The sequence below is a fragment of the Macadamia integrifolia genome, chromosome 7, assembly GCF_013358625.1.
Source record: "Macadamia integrifolia cultivar HAES 741 chromosome 7, SCU_Mint_v3, whole genome shotgun sequence".
Classification (NCBI taxonomy): Eukaryota; Viridiplantae; Streptophyta; class Magnoliopsida; order Proteales; family Proteaceae; genus Macadamia; species Macadamia integrifolia.
Genome location: NC_056563.1, coordinates 28,296,867 through 28,308,095, shown reverse-complemented (window position 1 = coordinate 28,308,095; position 11,229 = coordinate 28,296,867). Strand labels below are relative to the sequence as shown.

At 38.2% G+C, this 11,229-nt stretch overlaps 1 pseudogene; it reads right to left on the bottom strand.

The window, feature by feature from the left end:
• Positions 1 to 1,352: 1,352 nt before the first annotated feature.
• LOC122083283 lies at positions 1,353 to 3,043 on the bottom strand (annotated as a pseudogene).
• Positions 3,044 to 11,229: the final 8,186 nt, after the last annotated feature.

The window sequence follows — 11,229 nt, the reverse complement described above, 5'->3', positions numbered from 1 at the left end:
CTCACAAAACAACATAGAACTCCTAGTGAGTATGGAATTTTTGCATACCGTAGCTCACCAATTGCACTGGACAGTTGTTGTTAAAAAATAAAATATCATTATGTCATTATCAAAGGTTCTCATGCACATTTTTGAAATGCAGGTGTAAAATGGCAGGATTTATCCTCATTAAAAAAAATGGTGTTACATGCAAAGAATAAAAAAAAAAGTTAGATTTTAACTTCTTTTTCGCCAACCTTGGTTACAAGTTATAGCAAGATTTCCCCTTAAGTAAATATGGGAGTGGGTTCTTGAGCAAAGTGACATAGGGGTATCGTACATGGAGGCAACCTAATAAGGGTTAACAAAATGGTATCGTACATGGAGGCAATAGGGTCATTTCATATGACAAGGAGAGAGATAGATACAAATGTGCTAGCGTACTATGCCCTAGTTGCTCAGCAAGCTTTGTCAAGAATTTTGTATGAGCTTAACTGATACCGATTGATCCATTGGGCCCAAGCAATTATAGTCCCACTCTAATTAGGAAACTCCTAGCTATTTCCATTATGGGAGTGGAATAGGGTTTTAGGGATTCTGTTATAAATAGAATACTGATGGTCCCTGCCATTACTTAACACCTTCATGGTTTTGGGAGCACTGTTTTCTCACAAGAGAAAATGCACAGAAAGAGAGAAAAAACCCTAAAGTAAGAGGCTACAGAACATCTCAGTAGAGGGACTTTACTTATGTAGTTCTTCATAGGAGTAATCTTCAAGCACATGGGACAGAGGTTCGTGATCAATACTCGTGGGGATTTTAAACTTATATACAGGTATTCCTTTACTCCCATTGATTATCATAGATGGGGCAAATCTATATGTTTTTGTGTTCTGAGATCTCAAAAATCATTGATCTTAGTTTAGGGACTACACCCATGGTTAATCTCTTTTATGATTCATGTATTCTAAACACTTTGGGTTGTTCATATGATTATATAGAGTAGAATTCCTAACAAACATTTTCCCAATAAATATATACACCTTTTATTGATGTGTCCAATTCCTCTCTCCACGTGCTAACTTCTCCACCCTATCTCACACCATCCACGGGGAATTTGGATCCATTGCACGTGCGTTGACCTAAACATATATATGAGGATTTAACACCTATTCCTTTTGCTTCCATATATATCCTCTTCACCCTTTTAAGAAAAGGATGGGTGTGGTCTTGCATTCCAAAGGTCTTAATTGCTGGTTAATCGGTACATAGTAAAACTAAATTATTATGTTAAAAAGATTCTAAATGACACTTTTATAAGTGTATTTAAAACTTTGACACATTTTAATTGCACTTTGTTTTATTCCTGTTTTTTGGGTAGAATACCTCTTCTTATTCCCAAAGTTTACAATAAGAGACCTTCTAAATGACACCTCCATGGGTGTATTCAAAACTCTTATAGTTGCCCATTGTCTTATTACCAAAAAATTAAAAATATCACTGGATTTGAACCCATATCCCCTCACTAGGTATATCTTGATGAACCAGGAATAAAAGATAATACCCAGGAGGTGCCAGGAAAGATGATTTTGGAGTTGTCACTGCCATAGCATAAGATGAGTTCGTCACTGCAATCACATTGCTACCACCCAACACCAACAGCCTCTGACTCATGGAGAACGAGTGTGTTGTGAAAGATGGAGCCACCATTGTCACCTCTATCATGTTCTTCTTCACCGAACCTGACACTGAAAACTTTAACACAAAACGTTGCCCATAACTTAGCTTAGTATATGACGCAGGGGCGATGATCGTAGGCCGTAGTGTCGAAAATTTCGAATCCAAATAAACCGGTGAGAATGCCTCTAAGCTTAATTCCGTCGGAAAAAGAACGCCGGTGAAGTTGTAGTACTGATGGGGATTGCTTCCTCCCACTAAAACTCGACCATCACGGAGTAAGATTGCAGTCGAGTGGTACATTCGTGGGATGGAAGATGGGTTTAGCATTTGGAAGCGAGACCCATTCGGGTAATCGGGTCGGTACAAAACTGGTGAAATACTGGATCTCTGCCAGATTCCCACTCTCCAAACCCCCTTCCGGCCCCGTTGATCATCAATAGTTGGCCGTTAGGGAGTAAGGCCATGTCTCCCATCACTCTAGCAAGGGGCATTGTCTCTATGGTCCATATTGGATTCGGGTCAGTAATTCGGATCCTCCCACATGTGTTTAAGGCTTTTATGAATCTCCCTGATTTGGCAGTGTCCTGCTTTGACTCCAATGGAGCTCCACCACAGATGAGGACCTCAGCTTCCATCGAAGAAGACTGTTGTAAGTTCTTTAGTGGGAGAAGAACTGAGGAGCCAGTGAAAGGGTAGGTCCGACGCTGATGATCCGGAATTACCGGGAAGGTTTTCATGACTGAGTTAGTGTTGTAGTTGAACAAGATTGCTTGATTGTTGGCGAAGATGAATAAGTTGCCATCCACATTGAGGTGAACAAAAGGGTAGAGATTACTCGTTTGTGTTAAGAATGGTAACGAATATACACCGTTGGTCGATGTTGATTTGGGATAGAACTCGTAATTGTTCTGTAATCTGCCGCCGATGACGATGACCCGTCCATCCGGTAATATATGATTCGTGGCATACCAGCGTTTTTGAATGAGTCCATTTGGAATCTCTTGCCAATCACAAGTACTACACGGCTTGAAAAGCCTAACAACACGGCTGCCGTCGTTATCTCCACCGGTTTGGATGAGAACTCCGGTGGCGGAGACGGCACCGGAAGAACACCAGGTATCGGTTAGGACCATAAGGGGTCGTATAGAATTGGTATGGATATTATACTCTACGGAGTGAGCAGAGCAATCATGTTTGAGGGCCTCGTCATTGTTATCATTCCGGCATTTGCCGTCGGGCAAGGAGATATTGGAAGGGCCGAAGTCGGTGCGGTCGAAGATGACGACACGATCGTTGTTGAGTAGCTGCATGTGCATGGCTGATATGCCAATACTTCGCTGGAGGAGGTCCCATTGACCTTGTGGAGCCACTGATGTAAGGGAGTTGAGAATGAGAAAGAAAGAGAAACAAAGAATGGAAGATAGAGCCATCAAGGGTAGCTCAGGGTGTTGCTCAGCTGGCCTAAGTTGAGGGTGTGTGATTGGGTTGGCCCTCTTTAAAATGAAAAATAAGGTTAGGGTTGGTTCTTCCTCTAATGATACAAGGTGAGCAGTTTAGAGAATGGACCACTTTGATCCACACAGATGGGATCCTGTGAATTCCATTTTGTTAAGAACCCAACAAGCTTGTGCTCTTCTCACCACCCCAAAAGGGGTCCATGTTACATGTTGTGCTTTCATTAGTTCCTGGAAGGTCAAAACTGGGATGAGTTCGGTGCTTATTTAAGAGAATTTTATTTCCTGTATTCCTGGAAGGGGAGGGGAAAACAAAAAGACTGAAACCTAAAATTACTCTTTAGGTCGCATGAAAAATATGTAAGAGATTGATACGCTGTAAAAAAAAGGAACATGGGTCAGATTTTTATACGAGAATCAAATTCATTCAATCTGATTCACATACATAGAATCCACAACTTCAATGTGTGTGAATCAAGATTGTACAAAGACTATTCTTATATGAGAATCTGATCCACTCTTGCAGAAAGAGGGAATTATTCAATTGGTGTTGATTCACATAGAGATGAGTCTACCAATTAAATGGAGAGAGAAGGGGGAGGGGGACATTTATACAACACCAACATTTATGCTTTTCTAACGACTGAAATCGATGACCCATAAATGAAAAAAGATGATTCCAGCAAAGGTGGAGATTTGTAAGCAACTTACACGTGTGCGGTTGACCGCCCATGGAAGGTAATTCATTAGCCATGTTCAATATTCATTCGGTCCATGAATATTTTGTTTTCTAAATGCTATAAATGGCATGATATAATGGTCCATTAATTGGTATTGGTAAAATTTTGTGTTTCTCTTAACTTCATTTCCACACATATACACCCATATATGTGATATGTTCCCTATCTAACGGATATACCAAATCTTGAGCATTTATTTGTGCCACATGGATAAGTGATGTAGTAATCCCGAACATTGGATATCTAAGAACGGTGTAATGTAGCATTTTTCCCTTTTATTTTCAATCATCCATTTTTCTAATTTTTCTAATGAAGTTTCATTTTTTCCACAAATCCAATGATTTGTTTTGCCACGTGAGCTACTATTTGAATCGAAACTTGACGTGTAGGAAGAGAATATTGAGATCTACTTGATGCAGATCAAATAGATGAATAGTTGTGAACAAACAGGTTAGCTGGAGTAGGGGTGTCAAGCAGTCGGGCTGGGTCGGTCTTGGTCGGGCTTAGTTGGGCTGGGTCGGTCTTGGTCGGGCTTAGTTGGGATTGGCCAATTTCTAGGACTGCACTGTGAACACCCGTTTAGCTAAACGGGCTTAGCTAGCTCGACATTATACGATTGATAATCAGGCCAGTCAGTCTTGGGCTCTAATCGGGGCTGCCATAAACAGGCCATAATTGAGCCTTATTCAAGCTATAGACCCATTTAACTTTAGACTTGCTTTAAAAGGGTTCTCTTTAAAATTGTCTCTTAAATGTGATTAAAGAGAAATTCCAATAAAATGAGGCAAAGATAGGCATGACAAAGAAAGATCACACAGTTAAAATGGATTAAGTCAAAAATGGGCATGCCAAAAGGAGGGCCGCAACTACTTAAGTAGCAAGAATTGCACAGGAAGTAAAGATTTGTCTCTATGCACGAGTGAGAATTCAAAACCTTAATGAGCAAATGAGAGAGAGAGAGAGAGAGAGAGAGAGAGAGAGAGAGAGAGAGAGGACTCTCCTAAAACGTAAGGAAGGGAGAGAGAAAGTCAAATAAATATTGTGCTGGTTCTAATGGAAGTAGAAGTAAGTTGGTCAACATTTGGAATTATGGTACATGTTCAGAAAGTTTAAGAATTAACATTGGCATTTTTGCTTGGAGGGTTTTCATATTTCAAGCATCCTAGATTGGCTAGAATGAAACTCTACTAGCCTTAAAGCTTATTCATTGGGTAGTTTTGAAGTTTTTATGAAGGGGAAAGGAGAGTTCCTAAATGGAAGAGTATGCTAGAAATTCAGCCTTTTTATTTTCTATATGTATTAGCACTACATATTAAGTTGTCCTAGGATTTTCCTTCTAAGAGATTTTGGCTTGTGTAGCAATCAGAATACTTATCTAACAAAAATTTTGGACATAGACCAAATAGGATCCAATTAATCTCAATCCTAGCTATTTTGTGGTGATTTAGCTAAGTACATTCCTAGCAAACCAACATCATATAATTTCTGCTCAATGATGAGTTAACATTTTTTGTGGTTGTTATTGTAAACACCAACAAATACGAAAATAAACAAATACAGATCTACACAAGACACAGAGATTTTAACGAGGTTTACACACTGATATGGTGTGCTATGTCCTCAAGCGAAGAAGAAGATGTTTCACTATATAGAAGAGATCTTACACCTAAACAACGGCGAGAAAACTCGCTTTGAAACCCTAGCTCAAAAAAAACTTTCAAATTACAATTGCTTGCTCAACAAGACAATAGTACATTATATATTCTTCCAAGTCATGGGTCAATCAATGGATCGCGGTCGATCGGGTCGAACCTTCTGAGCCAACCCCTCTGTTTTCATTACAGATCTGAAAAATAAAAATAAAAATAAAAAATTTGAGTCTACCAAAATATGTCAGAACAGATCATTCTTCAAAATGGGTCAAGAATTCGAAACAAACTTAGCAGAAATTTATCCAAAACATTAAATATATAGTATTGGTTGACACGAAGATTATAATGTTTTGTATTAAACATCAATTTGATGTTTCTAAGACTGATGAAATACCATCACTAAACCTCATTTTCTTCTACAAATGATTTGGAGGTATTTCAATCCACCTCAACCTCTCTGCCACTTATCCCAACAAAAAACTTAGCTGAGCTAGTTCCAACAAAACATGCTTTCCAATCTTATATCATTGTAAGCCACACGAAATTATAATGCGTACTTACTATCTAATCCAAGAACATTCAAGTATCATGGTGTTCTGATGCGGTGTTTCTCATTATATAAATATATAAAGGTATTGTATCAAATTTTTTGTATGCAATTAAAATTGCAATTTAATTAGAATTGTCATGAATCTGGGTGGAAAGTGACTCACAATCAGTGGCATAGTGTATTGAACCCAACCTTAGCTGTCGAGTTGCCATGTTTAAACAAAGTTTTATACAAACTTCACAAGCTCCACCAAGGCCCCAATATTAGAAAGTTAATTCTTTAGTCACCAGAACTAGTATCATGGTGTGAGATGAGGTTGGAAGGTACAGCCCAATGGATAGGATCCAAAGTCATTTAAATTTGCAATAAATTTCACAAAAATGACTAAGAGAGAGAAATAGATCGCATCTCAATATCCTTATGCAAATCATATCCAAGTGACTTGTAAGTACAAAGTTCTACTCTTGGTTAGATTGTTGATTGATTTCATATTCTTTTCACTTGTTTGTCTTAAAAATAACGATTGATTGATTTGTTTAATTCTCTATGAGGTCAACTCCCCTTTGCCCACACCCCTAAGATTTTTTTTTATTCTCTCTTGCATAGGACACATTTGTTGAGGTGTAATGACTTTTTCTTATCTTTTAAGTTGGTAATCAAGAGAAGAAAGGGAAAAAATAAAAAAAATAAAAAAAATTGTACTAATTTCTTGGCTATAGAATTTATTATTGTGTTTGGTATGTCATAAACCAAGAAAAGATTCTTTATTTTTTAATATCAAAATTCACCTTGGGAATAGTAAAGTCTTCTTCTATTGCCAAAAAAAAAAACCTCTTACCTAACAGCAAACACACAAGAAAACATAGGAAAAGAAAAGAAAATAATAGATGATGTACAGCAATCTACCCTGACATTTGCCTATATTACATTTCCCCCCCCTAAAAAATTGTTTATTACATTTAAACCCAAAAATTTAACACAGTAAGAGAGGTGTTAATTTAAGAATACAAAAGATAGAATAACCCTTCTTCTTCTTGTTCTTCCTCCCGCCCTAAAAATATAATTGTTCATTAACGAAACTAAACTAAAAATAAAAGTTCAAAATCCAATAGATGGAATTATTATATCAATGGTTATTCGTAAATGCCTTGCACCATGGCTAGGCTTATAACCTTCCTCTATGATCTTCTCCATTAGCCTTTGTGTCACTTGAAGTTTTATGTCATTGTCCTTGTTAAGCTTGAGACTGGCTTCCTTCAATAACATTTCCACTATCTCCTTTATATGAGATTTTTTCAATTGCTTAAAAATAATGATAGCACTCAACCTATTGATGAATTCTGGTCGGAAATGAGTTTTGAACTCACATACCACTATGTCCTTAATCGGAATCAAATCGTTTGCCAAAGTGAATGTCATTATTACGAGCGTGTTCCGAAAATCCACTATCCGGCCTTGTCTATCTATGAGCCTTCCATCAAGCAGAATCTGATACATGATGTCAAAACATCAGGATGAGCCTTCTCTATTATATCAAAGAGTACCACACTGTGGGGATAGTGACGAACAGCTTTAGTCAGCTGCCCACACTCATCGTACCCACTGTAGTTAGGGGTGACCCAGTAAGCTACAGTGGAAAGCCCAAATCCCTCACTTATGGGTGCGAACTTTTATTTTCAATTTAGTTTCATTTGTGAACAATTATATTTTTAGGGTGGGAGAAAGAAGAAGAAGAAGAAGGAAGAAGAAGATGGAGGGTAATTCTGCCTTTTATATTCTAAAATTAACACCTATCTTAAGATGTTAGATTTTTTGATTTAAATGTAATAAACGATTTTTTAGAGGAAAAATGTAATATAAGCAAACGGGAGGCTGATGTAAATTACTCCAAAATAATTAAAGAGACATACTTCTTTTTCTATTATATTCTTTACTTCCTTTTCTAGATTTTTTTTTCATTTCTTTTGACTACCAACACAAGTTCACAACCCAGAAAAATTAGCATAATCTAATTGCTTGTACCGGTACACTTTATTTTTTTATTTTTTGGGTAGAAACATGTATCATTCATTCCTTTTCTGTTCAACAGCCGTGCCCGTCAGAAGCGTCCTCTATTATTTTCCGATGGGAAGAAGAACTGGAGGAAGTGAAAAATCAAGCAATCAAGCTCTAGCATACCACTTCTTCTTCTTTTTCTTCGTCTACTTCTACTTCTGTTTCTCCATCTGCTCCTGATGCTTGCTTGAGAAAAGATTAATAGAGAGCATCAAGAGAGTAGCGGCGGTAGTACTGGTCCTGGTGGACCTTATTCAATCGGGGCTGGAGGTATATGGGGAAAACGAAGATGATGAACCACAGCAGCAAGACGAGGAAGTGGATGAACTTCAGGCCATGTTGGATTACAAGGTGAAGTCTACGTGGCTCGAAAGTCGCTTTCTGAGCTCAACTCTCCACCCCCCATCCCACTGATGATCCTCTCCTAGCTCCAATCTACGATGACCATTCGTATTATAATCACAGAGCAATCCCGGAAAGGCCATTTACGCACAGACGGAAGCATCTTCATCGTCTGCTGCCGCTGCCCCCTCCTCCTCCTCCTCCTCCTCCTCCTGTAGCTGTAGAAGCAAGGGCTGGACTGGTCGTACTAATGGCCTCTCAGGAAACGGGATCTGACTGGCCCATATAGGGAGTGAAAAGGGAGTGAAGAAGATCGGTTGGGGAGACTGAGCAGCAGCAGCCGCCACCCCGTGAGAGAGGAGTGCCTCTGCGGTTCAGTGTCATTGGCAACACGGCACCCACGAATTTATAATATCTCCAGGGGACTGTGGGGTCATATATTTTTATGTGGGCCTCCATTCACCATATAATCGTGATGGGCTAAGGCAAGGATACCTAACTGTGTTGGTTCGTACAGTTAGGTATCCAATGAAGTTTACCCCAAAAAAGAAAAAAATGGTATCCAATGAGGATGTGGTAATACCGTAACAGTGATAAATGAGAAAAAGATGATTCATAATAGTGATCATTACTTCTAGGCTAAAGCTCTCATAAGACAAATGATTTTGCACCAATAAGTGATAGTGAGATATGTCAACTCGAACCTATAACCAGCCGACTCAAACAATAATGGGACAAAGACTTCCTTCCACTAGATTGTCAACCTTGTTGGTCATGCATTTCCATTTTAAGTTGAAATGAGATGGACCAAACCTTGTTTTGATCTTTCCTTAATGATGCTCCACCTTGTTTTGATCTTTCCTTTAATGATGCTCCATCTTATTATTCATTCGACCCACATGACATGGACCCACATAAAAAGGAAATATGACATCCTTTACTAATTTGGAGGGGCATTAGATTAGTACAGGACACATATCAGATCCTACATTAAGAAAAAAGGATGAGAGAGAAAGTGCAAGTGAGGCAAGAAAACAAGGAAAGGACTCCCCTTCCAAGTAAAGCATAAAAGGAAAACCCAGGCCAAGTTGGCCAATGCGCCACCGCCTTGAGACTTGTAATTTCTCCATCATTATCATCGCCCTGTACTTTTTTTGAAACCCTAATTCAGGTTGTGCAATGCGATTGGGATTGCAAGATGGGTATCGGCTGATCACGGATACCCATCCCAAATTTTCAAATGGTTAAGAATCCTATTTGAAATTATATTTTAAACTACTGGCCTACATGTCAAATTGTATATGAATAATTTTTCTAGTTCACTACATGGGGAATTAAATGCGTTGGATCCGACTGAGATCAATTGATTACTAGCCTGATATAGTTAAAGTCTATTTAGGGTCTGTTTACTAATCCTGACATGTTTGAATACCGATTGTATCTCATTTAGAACTTGATTATAATGGAAAAAAATCGTTTGCAATTCCGATCTTGTACAATTCCATGAAATACCACCTTCGGAATTACAGACGATTTCAACCCGATTATAATCCGTTTTCAGATAAATATGTCATCAGCCATTTAAAGCCAGATTAAATCATAGCTTTTCAAAGTCTTCTTAATACACAAGTCTGCAGCAGAGAAAATATCTCACAAATTTAGATCATAAAGAAGGTGGTGTGAGTAATTATATGGTTCTAAAAGTACTGAGGTACCGAAGATCTGATGACTAATAAACAAATGGACCCTACCCAAAATATAAATATATATATATATATATATATATATTTATTTAATAAACAAATGGATACCATTTTTAAACTAGAAAAAATGTTCCTTTTAAAGATCAATTTTCTTCAAACAAATTCAATTAGCAGTTTGTTGAGAGATAATACTCAATGGAACACTTGGGTCTAGCTGGCCGCAAACCATTTGCAAGGTTCCATTCCGAAAATGGTAAGGATGGAGATTCTTCCCAAACTAGTGATCCCAATCACTCTTCCATGCCATCGTCTTCTTATTGATCCTCAATTTCACACTCTCACGATCAAAGGTGTATGTGTCATGCAATAACCCACATGGATCAGTGGGGAACCCATTATTCAAATCCTCAGGTTTCCAAGAACTTGTATCATTATATTTTATTGCATGTAGGAGCTACTGATCAGTTCTACTTTTTACATACCTGAGAAGTTTAGAGGGATAAAGCTTCCCTCAAATCCAAGAGAAAAAATGATAAATGAACAAGAAAAAGAAAGGATCCCAATAAATCGAACCCCAAGAGTTTTAACACCTCAAAATTATAAAGAAACCCTAATAGGATTCCTAGAAGTCATGTGAGAATAAGGTTAATCTACTTGGATTTCCCTTGGCGTGGTGGAAAGTGAGAGAGAAATAGAAGTTAAATGTTTCCTTGGGAGTAAGCAATCCGAAAACCCCCTGCCCTACTCAAGTTCTCTTAGCCTAACCCTAAGGCTGAATTAGGATATCTCAGCCTAGGCCCAGCCCTGTCAGATTCATCCCAATCAAGTCCAACCTTGATTGGCCTTGATTGAACCTGGATGAGCAAACTAGACTATGTTGACCCTAACAACAACAACAACAACAATCATAACATTATTCCAACTTAATGGAGTCAGCTACATGGATCCGATATGGAAAAAAGAAAGTAAAGAAGCAAAATAGAGGTTAAAAAGAAGAAACTTGGAAGATAATAGAAGAAGGTATAGCAATATAGAAAGACGCATCATGGAAACATCCCCTATAGGGGGTCTGCA